Here is a 20,595-nt window from a genome sequence, read left to right as displayed (position 1 = left end):
GAAGTCGTGGTCCAGAACAGCTGTAGGTTGATGAAAAATCTTGAAAAGTCATCTCTATCATCGGCTGGAAATCCACCTCACCTCAGCATCAAACAAGGTTTTTGGTGGTCAGACTTATCCTAACCATGAGATGGATCTGTCTCGTACAATGGGGGGCACATTGCAAATTAGCTTTTAATACTAATGAATCTAATCCCCAGATGGATGATCTCCGTAAAGATCAACCGCATCTGTGTTGACTGCGGCCAACATACATATGCCATAACAAATTGAGGTGTGCAAACTCATGGTTCATCGATGATATTTGGACACTATATAGTTTCTTCTAAAACTTATGCTATTTTATGAACTATATTGCGTAAAACCATTTTTAGGACATCCAGTTTCAAGTTCCATGATACTTCAATCATGGGGGCGAGTAGCTTGCTAAGCGCCGACTGAGGCTTCGGTTTTCAGTTACCCTCAATCGGACTTTGAGGTTAAAACCGGAAAACTTGTTAGTGTAAAAACTAACATGTCTAATTTTCAAAATATAAAAGGTTTTTCACAAAGGTCCCAATTTCCCTAAGGATCCAAATTTTTAAGAAATGTGGACTTTAAAACCCACCTTTCGACTTTGGCGTGATTTTATTTCGTGTGTGTACTCAAAGTGTGTGTATTACATTGTGAAATAAATAATCGTGTGTGTACTCAAAGTGTGTGTATTACATTGTGAAATAAATAAAAGTGTGAGTGTGTATATATTGTGACCCAAGTGTGATTTCCATATAGCGTGAGTTATTATGTTACTAAATAACTTGTGTATCTTGTGTACTATATCAAGTGAGTGATTCCCATTTTTATGTTCTCAATTAAATAAGTGTGTTTCCTGTAGCAAATTTCGATTCCTTGTAAGTCTTGCTTGAGGACAAGTAAGGTTTAAGTGTGGGGATTTTGATAACGCCAAAATTATACATGTTTATTGTCGTTATTTCGATCCAATGTTGTTCCATTTGTATGTAATTGTTGTACGTATGTATTGTAATTCATGTATATTTGTAAAAAGTCCATTGTAAATGAATAAATGAAGACCAACAGCGAAAACATAGTTAAAACGAAGATCGAATGCGTAAAACAGCCCAAAACCACTGAAACAGGTCCAAATGCGGTGCATCTCTCTTAGATGCGGTGCATCTATGCACCAAATAACTCCTGACAGTTTCAGATGCGGAGCATGAAGACTTCTAGGCCAAAATAGCAACAGATGCGGCGCATCCAAGCCAGATGCGGCACATCTGACCCCCTGCCGATAGTCCTGAGTGCAGAATCGAGCTGGAATCTACTAAACGTAAAGAGATGCGGCGCATCCCAAAGAGATGCGGCGCATCCCAAAGAGATGCGGCGCATCTGGTCACTTTCTGGCCAAAATACCTAACTTTTGAGGCTATTTAATGAAGCCTTTGGTTACTTACTTGAGACACCTTCACTACTACGTTCTCCCTCAGTTCTAAGACGATTTTCAAGGTCCAAGGAAGGCTGCAAGTCAATCTCCACTCTTTCAACATCAAGATTAAGCTAGGATCGTTTATCGCAATTGGTACTATTGTTGTAATTTATGTTTCACGTGAGTTTAATCGGGTTGAATCTAGTTAGTTAATCAATCTAAATCATCATGTTCTTTCAAAAGATCCATAGTTGTAATCATCCTTGTATCCTAGTTCAATTATGTAAGTTATGACTTGATTTATGTGAATTTATCAAAGACTATAGCTTATACTTCAACACCTAGTGATCTAGCCACCTATATGTGAGTATAGGATGTTAATTGAACGATATTTAGGATATACAATCATGTAGTTTACTTAGAGTGATCTTAGTAAACTAGGTTTTATGTGAATTCAACCACGAAAGAATCCTGTTGATTAAACATAGCTAAAGAGTTTATAGAAATTGTGAAATTGATATAAACTGCTCTATTGTAACTATAACATAACGGTTTTAATTATAAAAGAACAATCCCTGTCATTTATCAAGCAAAGAAGTAAACACCGCATTCTCATTCTTGTTAATTACTTACTGTTTCGTTAAACAAAAATACAACTTCAAACACAAATCCCCCTTTAGAATAATTAATCGTTATAAAGTCCTTAAAACAGACTTCTCCCTTTGGATCGAACTGGTCAATTTACTTGCTAGTTACTGCATGATCGGGTTTAGTTGCCTGTATTATGTGTTAATTATTGAGCATATTGTCTACATTTTAAAGGTTACGTCTTAACGCATCACTTCTTTTATCTTTCTCGGGTATTACCTACCCGTTCAAAATTCACACGTCATAGTTAATATGAAAAGAATTTTATTACGATCTCGAGATATACATAAATATATATACATATATCTTTCAATCGTGAACAGAAAGTAATGAATTATTATTTCATAATTTATCATTCTCAGTACTCTTCGGTGTCTGTGGTGCTTACGGAGCTCGTGGTGATGGAAATGATGCTGGTGCTGATGGTGTTGGTGTTGGTGTTGGTGTCAGTACTGCTTGTGGTACCTGCGTATTAGATGCGAGCCTAGCTTCTAAATCGAACACCGTCACCTCCAAGGTTTCTACTTTACGCTCGAGCCTATGAATTAGTTCTACCCATTCTTCCGTAAGGTTTGTCAATTCTTGATATTTAGTTCGAAGTCTTCTAACTTCTTTTGATAATCCTATCTGATTAGAATTTGGGAGTAGAGGACGAATACTATCTTTAATGACATCGAGTCGACCTTCGAGGTGGAAAATCCGTGCGAAAAGAGTGAAAATAGTATTGCGAACAGGTTCGCCGGTAAGCGGATCGAGCAATTCGACGTTAGGTGGTAAGTTTGGCTCGTGATATGGAGTACCTTCTTCATTTATCCATAGGGTAAGTATTTCGCGAACCCATCCCCACTTTCTAAAGAAATCACGGTAGTTGATCATTTGGTTCGCTCCCGTCACACTGTCTTTAGCGTCGGAGGAACTTGGTCGATTCGTAGAGGCCATCTTACGCGATCACAGAAAAGATTTTTGGTATGAAAATTTTAGTGACAACAAATGATAGTTGGATGGTATTCTCAGTACATAATATGCATAGATATATATAGTACCAGGATTTCTTGAATTGCGGAGCAATTTACGGAAGATATCAGGCAAAATTTACCGTAATAGATACGCTAAGATATGAATTTGTCTATACACTATCAATGCAATAAAGGCAGTAGGACATGTGTAGACTTAGGAATGATAAGCAGGTAATTTTCGACACGAAATGATAAGCAAAACTTTTGACATGCAGACACGGTCGAAGTCCAGACCCACTAATGCATCTAAACATCTATCAGTTAGACACACTAATGCAAGACCTGGTGCGCTAAGACCACCGTTCTGATACCAAATTTCATGACCCGTCCTAATCCATCTGAACGAAGTCCATATTGATTATAAACGATTCACAATAGTTGATTACATCGCGAGGTACTTGACCTCTATATGATACATTTTACAAACATTGCATTCGTTTTTAAAAGACAAACTTTCATTATATCGAAAGTTGACAGGCATGCATCCCATTTCATAAAATATCAAACTATCAATGACTTAATAATAATCTTGATGAACTCAATGACTCGAACACAACGTCTTTTAAAATATGTCATGAATGACTTCAAGTAATATCTCTAAAATGAGCAAATGCACAGCGGAAGATTTCTTTCGTACCTGAGAATAAACATGCTTTCAAGTGTCAACCAAAAGGTTGGTGAGTTCATTAGTTTATTATAAATAATCATTTCATAATTTTAATAGACCACAAGATTTCATATTTCCATTTCTCATATACATACGTTCCATACATAGAGACAAAAATATCATTCATATGGATTGAACACCTGGTAACCGACGTTAACTTAATGCATAGAATATCCCCAAAACAGAACCTCTCGTCTGTATAATAATCTCGAAGTACTAAAGCATTCGTACCCCGAATGGGACTTGTCAAGGTCCATAGATCTATCTTTAGGATTCGCGTCAATCAGGGGCCATTTTCCTAAATTCTTAGGTTACCATACTTGAAGGGTGATATTCGGTTTAATAATCCAACCATAGAATGTAATTTTAAGTACTTGTGTCTATTTCGTAAAACATTTATAAAAGAAGTGCATGTATTCTCAGTCCCAAAAATATATATAGCAAAAGCATTTAAAAAGGGAGTAAATGAAACTCACCTAATGTATTTTGTAGTAAAAATACATATGACTAAATTGAACAACTGAACAATGCAGGGTTGGCCTCGGATTCACGAACCTATATCATTTGTATATTCATTAATACATATAATCGTAATCGAACAATTTAATATATTATAACTTAATATGTTATTTATTTAATTTATATAAATATTTGAAAATGATTATTATTTATATAGTTATAAATACATACATACATACATACATACATACATACATACATACATATATATATATATATATATATATATATATATATATATATATATATATATATATATATATATTACAAATACCTAATTTATTTTATATGAATATTTATATTAAGATTGTTGATATAATATATTCATTCTTATATGTAATATTACTTGTAACAATATTGATTTTACTGATAATGATAGTCACGATACTGATTTTAGTACTTACCTAATAATAATACTAGATATAATACTTATAATTATGATAATAATGGCCTTAACAATTATAATACTTGTAAAAATAACAGTAACTAATAATAATAATAATAATAATAATAATAATAATAATAATAATAATAATAATAATAATAATAATAATAATAATAATAATAATAATAATAATAATAACAACAACAACAACAACAACAATAATAATAATAATAATAATAATAATAATAATAATAATAATAATAATAATAATAATAATAATAATAATAATAATAATAATAATAATAATATTCATAATCATTATTTTCATATAATAATAACAATAATACTAATAACAATAATGGCAACTAAAATCATAACAGTAATAATAATAATGATAGTAATAATAATAATGATAATAATTATAATTCTTGAAATAATAATAATCATAAATGTTTATAATGTTAGGGATTATATCATCATGATCACCATATCATACACCATAATTGATTATCAATAACATGTCTATTTCTTGTAATATCATTATCGTCATATTATCATTCTTGAATCATTATTATTGCTATTCTAACATCATCATCTTAACATCATAATCATTCGTCATCTAAATCATAATTGTAATTCTAATCATAAATCATAATCATAATTCATAACTCATAATCAGAAATCATATGTCATAATTCATAACTCATAATCATACTTCATAATCATACATCATAACCATATTTCATAATCATAACCGGTTATCATTATCACGATATCAAATATCATCTCATATCATCTGATTTCATCATTCTCATATATATCATTATCATCATCATTCTAAGTCATAAACATAATTATCATAATATATTAATCATTATCATCACTTAATCTAATTCTATATCATTTTCATCATAATCATACATCATCATATATTATTCATTAACTTAATAACAACAACAACAACAACAACAACAACAACAACAACAACAACAACAACAACGACAACGACAACGACAACGACAACAACAACAACAACAACAACAACAACAACAACAACAACAACAACAACAACAACAACAACAACAACAACAACAACAACAACAACAACAACAACAACAACAACAACAACAACAACAACAACAACAACAACAACAACAACAACAACAACAACAACAACAACAACAACAACAACAACAACAACAACAACAACAACAACAACAACAACAACAACAACAACAACAACAACAACAACAACAACAACAACAACAACAACAACAACAACAACAACAATAATAATAATAATAATAAAAATCACTGCCTCTAAAAATAGGCTGAAAAAGAAACAAAATGCCACCAGCGGGACTTGAACCCGAGACCTCCCGTTAACTATGACAACCCTCTAACCATCGGATCCCATCTGTTTTTCTGTAAACATAGGTAACCCATTTGTATTTAACCATGTTTTATATTCTGTCACTTTTTCTTCCTCTTCTACGACTATGCCCAAACGACCAGGAACATCAAATACTCAAATACGAAATCGTGTTTTTAATTATGACTCGCAAACAACCAGAGACTATGAAATGGTTCTTGATTATCAAAACAACAAATAAAAAAATAAAAAAAATTGCAACATATCTGCTGCTATCCGTCGCTGACAAGAAGAAAAAAAAATATCGGTTTTCGTTTTTTTGAGCAAAAATTGGACATAGATTATAAAACGAAGAACATTGCAAATCAATCCCTAACACTACTGGAATCGTTATTTTAAATTAATTCTTCACAAAAAATCAAATTTGATGAATGAACAAAAGTTGACTTTTTTTTCTTTAAAACTTTGACCTCAAAATTTAAGCTCGATATCAAGAATTGATGGATGAAACTTTGCAGAAAGATTGAGTGTGAGAATCCTAACAAAACTGCATTAACACTTTTTGAAAATGTTTCAAATTCGAATTTTCACTAAAAAAGGTTTTATACATATTGTCGAGTTTTTTTGTTGGTTCTACTGCTTAATTCTACAATTAATAGAAATCAAAAGAAGCTAAATTGATATTGAGAATGATAGTGGAATACCTGATTGTTTTCTAGCGATACCTGGTCGACTATGTTATCACGAGCATACAGTTTTTAAAAAAAAATCTCTGATAGGGATATTAACAGACTTAGCATTTATCAGATCTTTATATTATATTTAAAATATTAATACTAAATATAAATATATAAATAATAATTATTATAATAACATTAATCATAATAATATTAATAATCACAATAATATCTAAAATTACAATTTATAATAATAATGGTATAACAAATTAAATATATATCAATTTTATATATTATATTAAAATAACCATATAATGATATTAATAATAATAATAATAGTAATATTAATAATAATAATAATATAAGTTGTATTATATTAACAATAACAATATTTAATATAATTTTAATAATTTTAGTAATAATAATAACATTATTAATAATACTAATAGTTATATTAATGATAATAATAAAATTACAAAAATAACTTCTAAACTGAGCAGTAAAAGTCAAAAATGCCATTTAATAAATATTATAATCGTGTGAACAGTAAATAGTTGGGTTCTAATGATATATATATAATAATGATATTAATAATATTCATAATACTGATATTAATGTTGATATTAATATTTATTTTAATAACAATAATGGAAGTAATAATGATAATATTAATAACTATATTTTAACTTGTAATTATTTTTAATATATTAATATATCTAAATATCAATCGAATCTCTAAGCGAGTGTTACTATCGTTTACATAATTAATTTGAAATCATATATATTTAATATAAATAATTACGTTTTAATATTTGTTATAAGTTATTTTTCCAACTCACGTTATTTAATCAAAGATAATTTTAAAGAATCAAGTTCTATTATATCAAAAAGTGTTTTCGTACATTTGAAACTAAATCAATTGATTATTATGAAATTTAGTCTTCCACTAACTATCGTCTAATTTTCGTTATTTGACACTTTGTTTTCATATGTAGATCACTTTACCATTTATTCCGAATCTTGTTAACGTTTTCAATTACTATAACTATATAATATATATACATATCTATATACACATAAATGTTCGTGAATCGTCGAGCACAGTCAAAGGTTAAATGAGCGTATGTAAACAGTTCCAAAATTTTGTGTAACGACCCTACTTTTTCCGTTATCTTTTGCCGTTAATTATTTAACGACCGTTAATTGTTATTCGTGACACGTCATTTCTAAGACCTATATTATTATTTTTGTAATAATATATTAATTATTATGTGTTATATGAATATTTGTATTCATATTTCAAGTTATACGTTTCTACGTGTCGCAGATTTCTGTCCGGCGAATCTTTTCGGTTTTCAAACCAACGGTCAAGATTTTGGGATTTTTAAATCTAATTTATTTTAAATATGATATTTTGATGTCATATGATTATATATAGTGTTTATATATTTTATTCGTCGCGTGTTTGTTATCTCTCCGAAAAAATTATCGCGTAGTAGCGTTTTCGCGTTTCGAGCTTCGTTCGGGCGATCGGGCCACAAGTATTCTTCTTTTTGGCCAAAGTGGTCCATGAGGGGCCCACCCCTCTAAAAATTTCGGCCAAAACCCCCTTATACCCCATTTTTATTTTATTTTTCAATTTTTCATTTCCATTTTATTCCTCATTTCTTTTCTAAACCTAAAACTAGCAAGTATCTTTTTCTCTCATCTTTCTTCCTCTCTCTTTTTCTTTTTGAGGCTGCCACATTCATCATCAATATCATCATCATTCTTCATCAATTATTGCTTGGATTTTAGGGCTTTTAACATCAACGCGTTCCTCTCGTTCTCCTCTACACGTTGCTATCTCTTGATTCTTGATTAGGGTATAAACCCTAACCCTAGCTTTTTGATTTTTCTTATATTTTACTGATTTTATATGTTATATTGATAGTATGATAATTGTATGTTATTGTATGGTTGATTGGATGCGTAGAATTACTCGTTTGCATATGTTTTCGGTTTGATTTAATTGGGACAGTAGCTTTTTCGTGTGTTTCTGACTTTGTAACTGATATAAAAGTTAAAATAAAGTATATAAATGAGTTCCTCTCATCAAGACATTAATTTCAGACTCCGGATTCATGTCGTTTCGATTCCCGGAGCCCTAGATATGCTTAATTTGATTTTTGGTAAAGATTGAAAGGTGTTATGGGCAAGAACAAGGTATGGTCCGACTTTGTGATCATCCTTGGTGTCTTTAGGGTGTGTCATTTGGTTAGGACTTATGGTGGGTCAAATTTTCATGTTCGGGTCACCTAAATCCGAGCCACGGTTCACCCGTTGTGCCTAAATCACTGTTTTGAGTAAATTGAATTCCCAAGTGTTGTCATGGCTGATATCCATGACCTAGGGACTGTTCTTGGAGTGTTCTTTAGTACATAATTGTGTCGGATGGTTTGAGTAGGCGGAGATGCATATGTGGCTCGCCCGAAACCGACACCCGGGGCTCAAGATACGACCCGATGAACTTTTAAACTTAAAACTTATGGTTAATGATTAAACTTATGTTAAAATGAATGGCTTTCATTATTAATAAATTACTTATGATAAAAGAAGTAATTATTATTATTTAAGACTTATGATATAAATATTTATTATATCATTTAATTATTAATTATGATTTAATTAACATTTTAATTAAACTTATGATTAATAATACTTTTATTATTAAAGGAAAATACTTATGATAAGTATTAAATTTATTTTTGAGAAATTATTATAAGACTTATAACAAAGATTAAATAATTATTTAATTATTATAAGACTTAATTATTATTTAATTATGATTTAATTATTAAATACTTATGATTTAATAATTTTAATTAGAAACTTATGATATAATTAATAATTCATTATTAATTTATAATACTTATGATATGAATTAAAATTTATTATTAATTAATAAAACTTATATTATGATTAATATTTAATTAATTAAATACTTATGTTATACTAATTATAACACTTCAACTTATATTAACTTTAATAATTCATTTTATTTAATTAAACTTATGTTATGACATAACTTTACACTTTTGACTTTAATAAACATTATAACCTATGTTATTATTATAACTTACACTTTTCAAATTAATGTTGACTATGTTGACCAAGTTTGACTTTTGAGTTGACTTTCGGTTGACTTTGACTTTCAGTTGACTTCTGTTGACTTTCTAAATAAGGAAACTTTCCTAACTTCAAAACTTTCTAAAAATAGAAGTTTCTAAATTTGGAAACTTTCCAAAGATAGAAACTTTCCAAAAATAGAAACTTTCCTAAAATAGAAACTTTCCAAAAATAGAAACTTTCCTAAAATAGAAACTTTCCTAAAATAGAAACTTTCCAAAAATGGAAACCTGCTAAAAATAGAAACTTTCTAAAAATAGAAAGTGTGTGTCCTTATGCTGTTCCAATCAAACCGATGCTTGCTGAGTAATGTTCTATGTCTACTTGCAACATGTACAATAGCTATCATACTAAGACTTGACCTAAGTTAGTTATTTATTTCGACCTGCTTTATTTATAGGTCGGCGTTGTGATCTTTCTTGGTCACTTTACTTTACTTGCTGTTCGCTTGTTTGTGAGATTTCTTCAGTTGCTATTTAAGGTGAGTTATAGTCTCATTTTTCTATTTAAATCTTTTGGGATGAGAATACATGCAATTTATTTTATATTTTGGACAAGTGGAAGTTGGTTTAAATTATTCATTGTGAGTTGAACAAAAATATTCCCTAGTCTGGTAACTGTAATCACTGGTTTCTACTGGTGAACGCGAATCCTATGGATAGATCTATCAGGTTTGACAACCCCATTTCGAGCTAGTCGCGCTGGCAATTTGTTATCGGAATGTTTAGTACTTCGTATTTAGTTGTAGATACACTTGTTCGGTGTATATTATTTATTGTGTTTGGCAAGGGTAAATAAAGGGTTAAGTGGTTACCAGGTGGCTCACGGAAAATGGAATAATGTTTTATTATATGTTTTCTAGCATATAATTTTGAGGTTCAGAAAGGAGTTTTTATGTTTTCAAACATAAATTTTTATTGTTTAAATTAAATATTGTTTGCAATATTAAACCTATAATTCACTCAACATTTTTGTTGACAGTTACTCGCATGTTTTATTCTCAGGTTCATGATTGAATGCTTCCGCTGTGCTTAGAGAGTCTGCATATTTACGATGGCAGCTTTTGTTAAACATTAACTTGCATTCTATTTTTGTTACATTAAATAGTGGTTGTTTGTTGACTTTGTTTTGGGTCAACTTTTGGTTAAAGTATTATTGTATGGTTTTTCTAAACTTATACATTTTAGTAGATCTCCTTTATAGGAAATCATTTTTAAATAAAGAATGCAAGGTTGTTTTATTAAATTCATATAGAGTTTCGATCAAGCTGTGGGACCAAGTGACGGAGCCGTTAAGTGTTTTGACGGAGTCGTCACAGTTGGTATCAGAGCCTTGGTTGTAGGGAATTAGGCTGCATTGATGTCGTTACCCGAGTCAATAGGGAGCATTAGTGAGTCTAGTCTACAGCCCGGCCTATTATATATTATTATATGTGATTATTTGTATCGTGTTGGTATGTATGTTGTTATCATACATACATTACTACTATGTTCTGAATCCGGGAGGAACTCCCATTCCGATTTAAACGCATTCTCCGACTCATGCGAGTTCATCTTTCATAGGAACACCTCGGTTAGTGAAACCGAGGGGGTGTCATTCTTGGCTTCTGAAATTCTCGACATTTCTATGTCATAATTTGTGTTTATTGATATAACGTTTGAGTTACATTACGTGTTCTAGAATTCTCGTCATTTCTATGTCATCAATTATGGTTATGTATATAACGTTTGAGTTATATTACGCGATATGTCATTCTTAACTTCTAAAGGCTCGGCATTTCAATGTCAGCTATTGTGTTTGGGTATATAACATTTTTGTTATATTACGCGCCTTTGTGCCGTTGTGCCTATGTGCCTTGGTTGTTGAAACGAAAAACGTCATTCTTGACTTTTAGAGATTCTTAGTACTTCGAAGACATTTTTATGTCATCGTTACTCATGTTCATTACTTTCGATGTCTTTGTCTCTTATGCTATCCTTAGCACATTGTTAAGAAATTGTTTTAGGGAAATTGTGTTGAAATTCGAGGTTGACCACGTGTCCTGACCTTATGTAGTGATATTGGAATAGAACTATGAGTTAGTGAAATATAATGGCGTCAGGCCAACGTGATTATATTACGTTAATTCATAAAAAGTCCCAATATTGTGACATGAGGAATAGAAAGTGAGTCAAAGAAAATTTGTACACCACTCATTCGGAAATTCTAACGTTGTTACATGAGTAAGGAAGATACTCATTATCTTATTTGTTGATATACGAGAGACTCGTCTTAACCGAACTACTTACCCCATGTTTTCTCATTCATAACTCGCTTGTTAGTGACAGCTTCGCACGTGACTAGTTTTGACCCAAGGACTTGTGTCCTGATAAAAGTCAAAACAATATTTAACTCATTGGGTTTCATGACCTCGTAGCATTTATTGATTAGATGTCGCAAGACGATTCAAGTCCTTCACCCGAGCTTCAACGATCTTACTTCAACTCGTAACCTCTGTAATGCGGATACCCTGCTTTACATTAAAATTTTTACACATTTGTGTAATTGGGCGGTTCTCATGAGATTTATGGGTGAATGGAAGTAATGAGATATTTTGTCATGTATACAATTTATAAAATCATATATGTATGTATGGGTTCAAATGAATAAATTTACTCTTACCTATTTTGGCTAGTATATACTAAATTATACCTTCAAAATTATTTTAAAACCACTCCTTTATTGAGTTGTCTAGTTAACATTTTAAAACCACTCTTATTGAGTTGTCTAATTAACTCAAATTGTTTTACGTAAAATGGTACACGTTGTACATACTTCTAAGTTTACTAAGATCTTCGTTCCGTTTATGGGGTTACATCAGGCGTTTAAAGCTTTTTCAAAACTTCTTTGATTGATTACATTAGAATTTTCGGAGTGTTTGGATCACAGTTCTTCTCATCCTCCGTTTAAGGATGAAATTTACCATTAAGTTCATTGATAGAAATTCTTACACTAGTTTGGATGCCGGTTTTATAAAATTTGTTGGAGAGTCTTTGCGCTTATAAAATTTTATTTCTTAGGGTTGGGCAAGGCCGAAACGCGGGCCGATAAATCAATTTTCTGGGGTACCCTCGGTGGTTACCCTATTGTAGAAAAGGCGCTAGGTGAATTTCTACCCCAACTGTTTTATAGTGGGTATCATGGATATATATTACACTAGACCGTTTGAGGAGTTTCTACTCTCAATTTTCGCTGTCAACCGCAACACCCTCGTAAACATCAATCATAGTATTCAATACTTTGAGGTACATGAAATTATTTTTTGGAGATTCATCTCACCTGGAGTCGGACATTCCTTATAACCCATGATTCACATTCTTTTCATCCTCACATAAATTTAAGAATATGGATGAATTCTAGATTTCCTCGCTCGTTGTACAAGGAAGTTCACTCTCGATGAAATATCACACCTTTCGTACGCATTCCTTTTGGGAATGTAATGAAAATTTACTTTGAAGACCATGATCCTCGTTATCTCCTTTGAGAGAATTGCCTTATATATCTATGTCACCGATGTGACTACTCCATATAGTTCTCCCTTCATTGTTGCAACTATATTTTATTCGTCCCAGTTCGTCCCCTTGGGGAGCTCCTGTTCTTTTTGTTAAGAAGAAAGATGGTTCGTTTCGTTTGTGTATTGGTTATCGCAAGTTGAACAAGCTTACGGTTAAGAACCGTTACCCTCTTCCGAGAATTGATGATCTGTTCGATCAGCTTCAAGGTTCATCTATTTATTCTAAGATCGACCTTCGTTCCGGATATCTTCAACTACGGGTTAAAGAATCTGATATTCCGAAAACTGCTTTTCGCACCCATTATGGTCACTTCGAATTCCTTGTTATGTTGTTCGGATTGACAAATGCACCTGCTGTGTTCATGGACCTCATAAATCGTGTGTGCAGACCCTATCTGGACAAATTCGTTATTGTTTTCATCGACCACATCCTTATTTATTCTAAGAGTGATGAAGAGCACGAAGAACGTTTGGAGTTAGTGCTTGATCTATTGAGAAAAGAAGCATTGTACGCTAAGTTCTCTAAGTGTGCTTTCTGATTAAGAGAAGTTCAATTTCCTCGGACATATTGTTAGTAAACAGGGAATACAAGTTGATCCTGCTAAGATTGAGGCCTATATATATATATACTCAGATTCGCCAGTTTCTAGGATTAGCAGGCTATTATAGAAGGTTCATTCAAGATTTTTCACGAGTAGCGAAACCTCTGACTGCTTTAACGCATAAGGGGAAGAAGTATGAGTGGAAGAATGAACAAGAGACTGCTTTCAGATTTTGAAGAAGAAGTTGACTACCGCTCCGATATTGTCACTACCTGAGGGTAATGATGATTTTATTGTTTATTGTAATGCTTCGCGTCAAGGCTTTGGTTGCATTTTTATGCAACGAAAGAAAGTTATTGCGCATGCGTCACGCCAGTTGAAGATTCATGAGCAGAATTATACAACCCATGATGTAGTGTTAGGAGCTGTTGTGTTTACACTTAAGATTTGGAGACATTATTTATATGGGGTCAAAAGTACAGTGTACACTGATCACAAGAGTCGTCAACATATTCTTGATCAAAAACAGCTATACGTGAAGCAGCGATGACGGGTTGAGACGTTGAATGATTATGATTTTGAACTTTTATATCATCCTGGAAAGGCCAATGTTGTGGCTGATGCTTTGAGTCGAAAGGAGAGAGTTGAACCTCGTAGGTTTAGGGCCTTGAATATGACCATTCGAACAAACCTCGCAAGGCAGATTCTTGCAGCTCAACAAGAAGCCTTGAGAGAGGAAAATTTTGTAACGGGAAGGTCCGAGGCTTAAGTAAACAGTTTGAGGTACGAACCGATGGCACTCGGTATTTTTGCGGGACACCTTTGGGTTCCGAAGTTTGGTGATCTACGACAACTTGTTTTAGATAAGGCTCATAAGTCTAGGTACTCTATTCATCCTGGTTCAGGAAAGATGTATCATGATCTTAAGGAGCTGTATTGGTGGCCTAATTTGAAAGCTGATGTGGCTACGTATGTGGCTAAGTGTTTGACCTGTGCTAAGGTTAAAACTGAACATCAGAAACCGCTTGGACTTTTGGTGCAACCTGAGATTCCCGAGTGGAAGTAGGAAGGTATTACAATGGATTTTATTACGAAGTTACCAAGAGTTGTGGGTGGTTATGATACCATTTGGGTGATTGTTGACCGACTCGCTAAGTCAACTCATTCCTTGCCAATTAAGGAAACAGATTCGATAGAAAAGCTTACCCGTTTGTATTTGAAGGAGATTGTTTCTAGACATGGTGTTCCCGTATCTATTATTTCGGACCGAGACAGTCGATTTACATCGAGATTTTGGAAGGTCATAGTGAAAGGACCATTCAAATGTTGGAAGACATGTTATAAGCATGAATCATTGATTTTGGTAAGGGTTGGGATAAGTACTTGCCACTGGCCGAATTTTCTTATAATAATAGTTATCATGGAAGTATTAAAGCCGCACCATTTGAAACTCTGTATGGTAGAAAGTGTAGGTCTCCTGTCTGCTGGAATGAGGTTGGGGATGCTCAACTCACAGGTCCAGAAATTATTCATGAGACTACCGAGAAGATCGTACAGATTAAGGAAAGATTGAGAACCGCCAGAAGTCGGCAAAAGAGTTATGCCAATAAGGGAAGGAACGATATTGAATTTCAGGTCGGTGACCGTGTTATGTTAAAGGCTTCACCTTGGAAGGGTGTGATACGTTTTGGTAAAAGGGGAAGGTTGAGTCCTCGTTTTGTTGGACCTTTTGAGATTATTGAGAGAGTTGGACCGGCGGCTTATCGTTTGAAGTTGCCACGAGAACTCAGTGCTGTTCACGATGTTTTTCATGTATCGAATTTGAAGAAGTGTTTGGCCTAGGCCGGTGAAACTATTCCTTTGGAGGAACTTCATGTTGATAAACAACTCCATTTTATTGAGGAACCTGTCAAAATTATGAACCGAGAGGTTAAGACTCTCAAGCAGAGCAAAATTCCTATTGTTCGAGTTCGATGGAACGCCAGACGCGGTCCCGAGTTCACTTGGGAGCATGAAGACTAGATGAGGCAGAAGTACCCGCATTTGTTCTCAGATGCTGAGTCAACCCCTGCACCTGCTTAAATTTCGGGACGAAATTTCCGTAACGGGAAGGTACTGTAACGACCCTACTTTTTCCGTTATCTTTTGCCGTTAATTATTTAACGACCATTAATTGTTATTCGTGACACGTCATTTCTAAGACCTATATTATTATTTTTGTAATAATATATTAATTATTATGTGTTATATGAATATTTGTATTCATATTTCAAGTTATACGTTTCTACGTGTCGCAGATTTCTGTCCGGCGAATCTTTTCGGTTTTCAAACCAACGGTCAAGATTTTGGGATTTTTAAATCCAATTTATTTTAAATATGATATTTTGATGTCATATGATTATATATAGTGTTTATATATTTTATTCGTCGCGTGTTTGTTATCTCTCCGAAAAAATTATCGCGTAGTAGCGTTTTCGCGTTTCGAGCTTCGTTCGGGCGATCGGGCCACAAGTATTCTTCTTTTTGGCCAAAGTGGTCCATGAGGGGCCCACCCCTCTAAAAATTTCGGCCAAAACCCCCTTATACCCCATTTTTATTTTATTTTTCAATTTTTCATTTCCATTTTATTCCTCATTTCTTTTCTAAACCTAAAACTAGCAAGTATCTTTTTCTCTCATCTTTCTTCCTCTCTCTTTTTCTTTTTGAGGCCGCCACATTCATCATCAATATCATCATCATTCTTCATCAATTATTGCTTGGATTTTAGGGCTTTTAACATCAACGCGTTCCTCTCGTTCTCCTCTACACGTTGCTATCTCTTGATTCTTGATTAGGGTATAAACCCTAACCCTAGCTTTTTGATTTTTCTTATATTTTACTGATTTTGTATGTTATATTGATAGTATGATAATTGTATGTTATTGTATGGTTGATTGGATGCGTAGAATTACTCGTTTGCATATGTTTTCGGTTTGATTTAATTGGGACAGCAGCTTTTTCGTGTGTTTCTGACTTTGTAACTGATATAAAAGTTAAAATAAAGTATATAAATGAGTTCCTCTCATCAATACATTAATTTTAGACTCCGGATTCATGTCGTTTCGATTCCCGGAGCCCTAGATATGCTTAATTTGATTTTTGGTAAAGATTGAAAGGTGTTATGGGCAAGAACAAGGTATGGTCCGACTTTGTGATCATCCTTGGTGTCTTTAGGGTGTGTCATTTGGTTAGAACTGATGGTGGGATGAATTTTTATGTTCGGGTCACCTAAATCCGAGCCACGGTTCACCCGTTGTGCCTAAATCACTGTTTTGAGTAAATTGAATTCCCAAGTGTTGTCATGGCTGATATCCATGACCTAGAGACTGTTCTTGGAGTGTTCTTGAGTACATAATTGTGTCGGGTGATTTGAGTAGGCGGAGATGCATATGTGGCTCGCCCGAAACCGACACCCGGGGCTCAAGATACGACCCGATGAACTTTTAAACTTAAAACTTATGGTTAATGATTAAACTTATGTTAAAATGAATGGCTTTCATTATTAATAAATTACTTATGATAAAAGAAGTAATTATTATTATTTAAGACTTATGATATAAATATTTATTATATCATTTAATTATTAATTATGATTTAATTAACATTTTAATTAAACTTATGATTAATAATACTTTTATTATTAAAGGAAAATACTTATGATAAGTATTAAATTTATTTTTGAGAAATTATTATAAGACTTATACAAAGATTAAATAATTATTTAATTATTATAAGACTTAATTATTATTTAATTATGATTTAATTATTAAATACTTATGATTTAATAATTTTAATTAGAAACTTATGATATAATTAATAATTCATTATTAATTTATAATACTTATGATATGAATTAAAATTTATTATTAATTAATAAAACTTATATTATGATTAATATTTAATTAATTAAATACTTATGTTATACTAATTATAACACTTCAACTTATATTAACTTTAATAATTCATTTTATTTAATTAAACTTATGTTATGACATAACTTTACACTTTTGACTTTAATAAACATTATAACCTATGTTATTATTATAACTTACACTTTTCAAATTAATGTTGACTATGTTGACCAAGTTTGACTTTTGAGTTGACTTTCGGTTGACTTTGACTTTCAGTTGACTTCTGTTGACTTTCTAAATAAGGAAACTTTCCTAACTTCAAAACTTTCTAAAAATAGAAGTTTCTAAATTTGGAAACTTTCCAAAGATAGAAACTTTCCAAAAATAGAAACTTTCCTAAAATAGAAACTTTCCAAAAATAGAAACTTTCCTAAAATAGAAACTTTCCTAAAATAGAAACTTTCCAAAAATAGAAACTTTCTAAAAATAGAAAGTGTGTGTCCTTATGCTGTTCCAATCAAACCGATGCTTGCTGAGTAATGTTCTATGTCTACTTGCAACATGTACAATAGCTATCATACTAAGACTTGACCTAAGTTAGTTATTTATTTCGACCTGCTTTATTTATAGGTCGGCGTTGTGATCTTTCTTGGTCACTTTACTTTACTTGCTGTTCGCTTGTTTGTGAGATTTCTTCAGTTGCTATTTAAGGTGAGTTATAGTCCCATTTTTCTATTTAAATCTTTTGGGATGAGAATACATGCAATTTATTTTATATTTTGGACAAGTGGAAGTTGGTTTAAATTATTCATTGTGAGTTGAACAAAAATATTCCCTAGTCTGGTAACTGTAATCACTGGTTTCTACTGGTGAACGCGAATCCTATGGATAGATCTATCGGGTTTGACAACCCCATTTCGAGCTAGTCGCGCTGGCAATTTGTTATCGGAATGTTTAGTACTTCGTATTTAGTTGTAGATACACTTGTTCGGTGTATATTATTTATTGTGTTTGGCAAGGGTAAATAAAGGGTTAAGTGGTTACCAGGTGGCTCACGGAAAATGGAATAATGTTTTATTATATGTTTTCTAGCATATAATTTTGAGGTTCAGAAAGGAGTTTTTATGTTTTCAAACACAAATTTTTATTGTTTAAATTAAATATTGTTTGCAATATTAAACCTATAATTCACTCAACATTTTTGTTGACAGTTACTCGCATGTTTTATTCTCAGGTTCATGATTGAATGCTTCCGTTGTGCTTAGAGAGTCTGCATATTTACGATGGCAGCTTTTGTTAAACATTAACTTGCATTCTATTTTTGTTACATTAAATAGTGGTTGTTTGTTGACTTTGTTTTGGGTCAACTTTTGGTTAAAGTATTATTGTATGGTTTTTCTAAACTTATACATTTTAGTAGATCTCCTTTATAGGAAATCATTTTTAAATAAAGAATGCAAGGTTGTTTTATTAAATTCATATAGAGTTTCGATCAAGCTGTGGGACCAAGTGACGGAGCCGTTAAGTGTTTTGACGGAGTCGTCACATTTTGAGACTCAACATTACAGACTTTGCTTATCGTATCGAAATCAAATAATATTAAGTTTTAAATTTGGTCGGAAATTCCCGGGTCATCACATCGTCACTCTTCTTCCAGAATTTCAGCAAGCTCTCGATGAATTTTTACCCGTTTGGAACCTTCTGTTTTAGCATGTGTCACAAGCTATTGTAGGCCGTCATACCACTTAATAGCACCTGGACCATTATGACAAGTCGGACAATGCCACGGCTTAGTTGGTTCATTGATCTGGTCTAATGTCAATGTATCTAAAGTCTCAAAAAAGTGAAAATACCACCTATTCTTCTTTCTCTCCATATGGCTTTTCGGCTCTTCATTGGATTCATTTTCATCCGAATCATCTTCATCCTCATACTCATCACTATGAAGTTCATCATCCGATTCCTCAAGTTCCTTGATGTCATTATCATCTTCTTCTGGTGGAGGAACAGGCACGTTAGCCCTCCCCCCTACATCATTACCCAGCTGCCACGCATTAGCTGGCCTCGAATTCCAGTTCCACCCACTCTGCAGTGGTGGTGGAATCGCATTTGAGGCGGCATTGTAATTACTACCACCACCTCTACCACCAGTTTGTTGTCCCCTAGCATTGTTTTGAGCCGTAACTTGCCTATTTCCACGGCCACAGGCTCTCTGACCTTCAGGTTGACCCCAAACATTTGCTTTAGGAGCCTGATACTGTTTAGAAGCAGCGCCGTTTCCATATTTATTTTTATTTTTCTTAGATTTAACCTCCCAATCATGATCATCCTGACTGGAATCGAGATTCACATCATCAACCCCCTGGTTTAACTGATCAACATTAATGTATGAACCACTTGCTATAGTTTTTCCTTTGTTAGACTGACGAAATCCTCTATTAGAACTCATCTACAAACATATTTACAAACAATGTAGGTGAAAGATTTGAATAGAGTATACATACATGGGTACATGACATCAGTTCACTATATTTACAGATTAATCTGTCAGATCATCATTATACATAATGAAATTAAATAACAAAGCGTTAATAGGTGATCGATAGAAGTACTTAAGTTGTAGGTGAAATCATAAGCTCAGAGTTTACATGCAATTAAAATTAAGAGCATAATTAGGGTTTTGTGTAGTGACCCAAACTTTTCAATGATTATATATTAATTGAAAACTATATTTG

The 20,595-nt window shown here is 32.6% G+C and overlaps 1 pseudogene; it reads right to left on the bottom strand.

The window, feature by feature from the left end:
• LOC139843008 (protein SUPPRESSOR OF GENE SILENCING 3-like) overlaps positions 1–20,309 on the bottom strand; it is a 65,772-nt pseudogene extending 45,463 nt beyond the window's left edge.
• Positions 20,310–20,595: the final 286 nt, after the last annotated feature.

This window comes from Rutidosis leptorrhynchoides, chromosome 4, assembly GCF_046630445.1.
Source record: "Rutidosis leptorrhynchoides isolate AG116_Rl617_1_P2 chromosome 4, CSIRO_AGI_Rlap_v1, whole genome shotgun sequence".
In the NCBI taxonomy this organism is placed as follows: Eukaryota; Viridiplantae; Streptophyta; class Magnoliopsida; order Asterales; family Asteraceae; genus Rutidosis; species Rutidosis leptorrhynchoides.
Note: the sequence above shows the minus strand (reverse complement) of the source record. Positions and strands in the feature narration are given on the sequence as shown.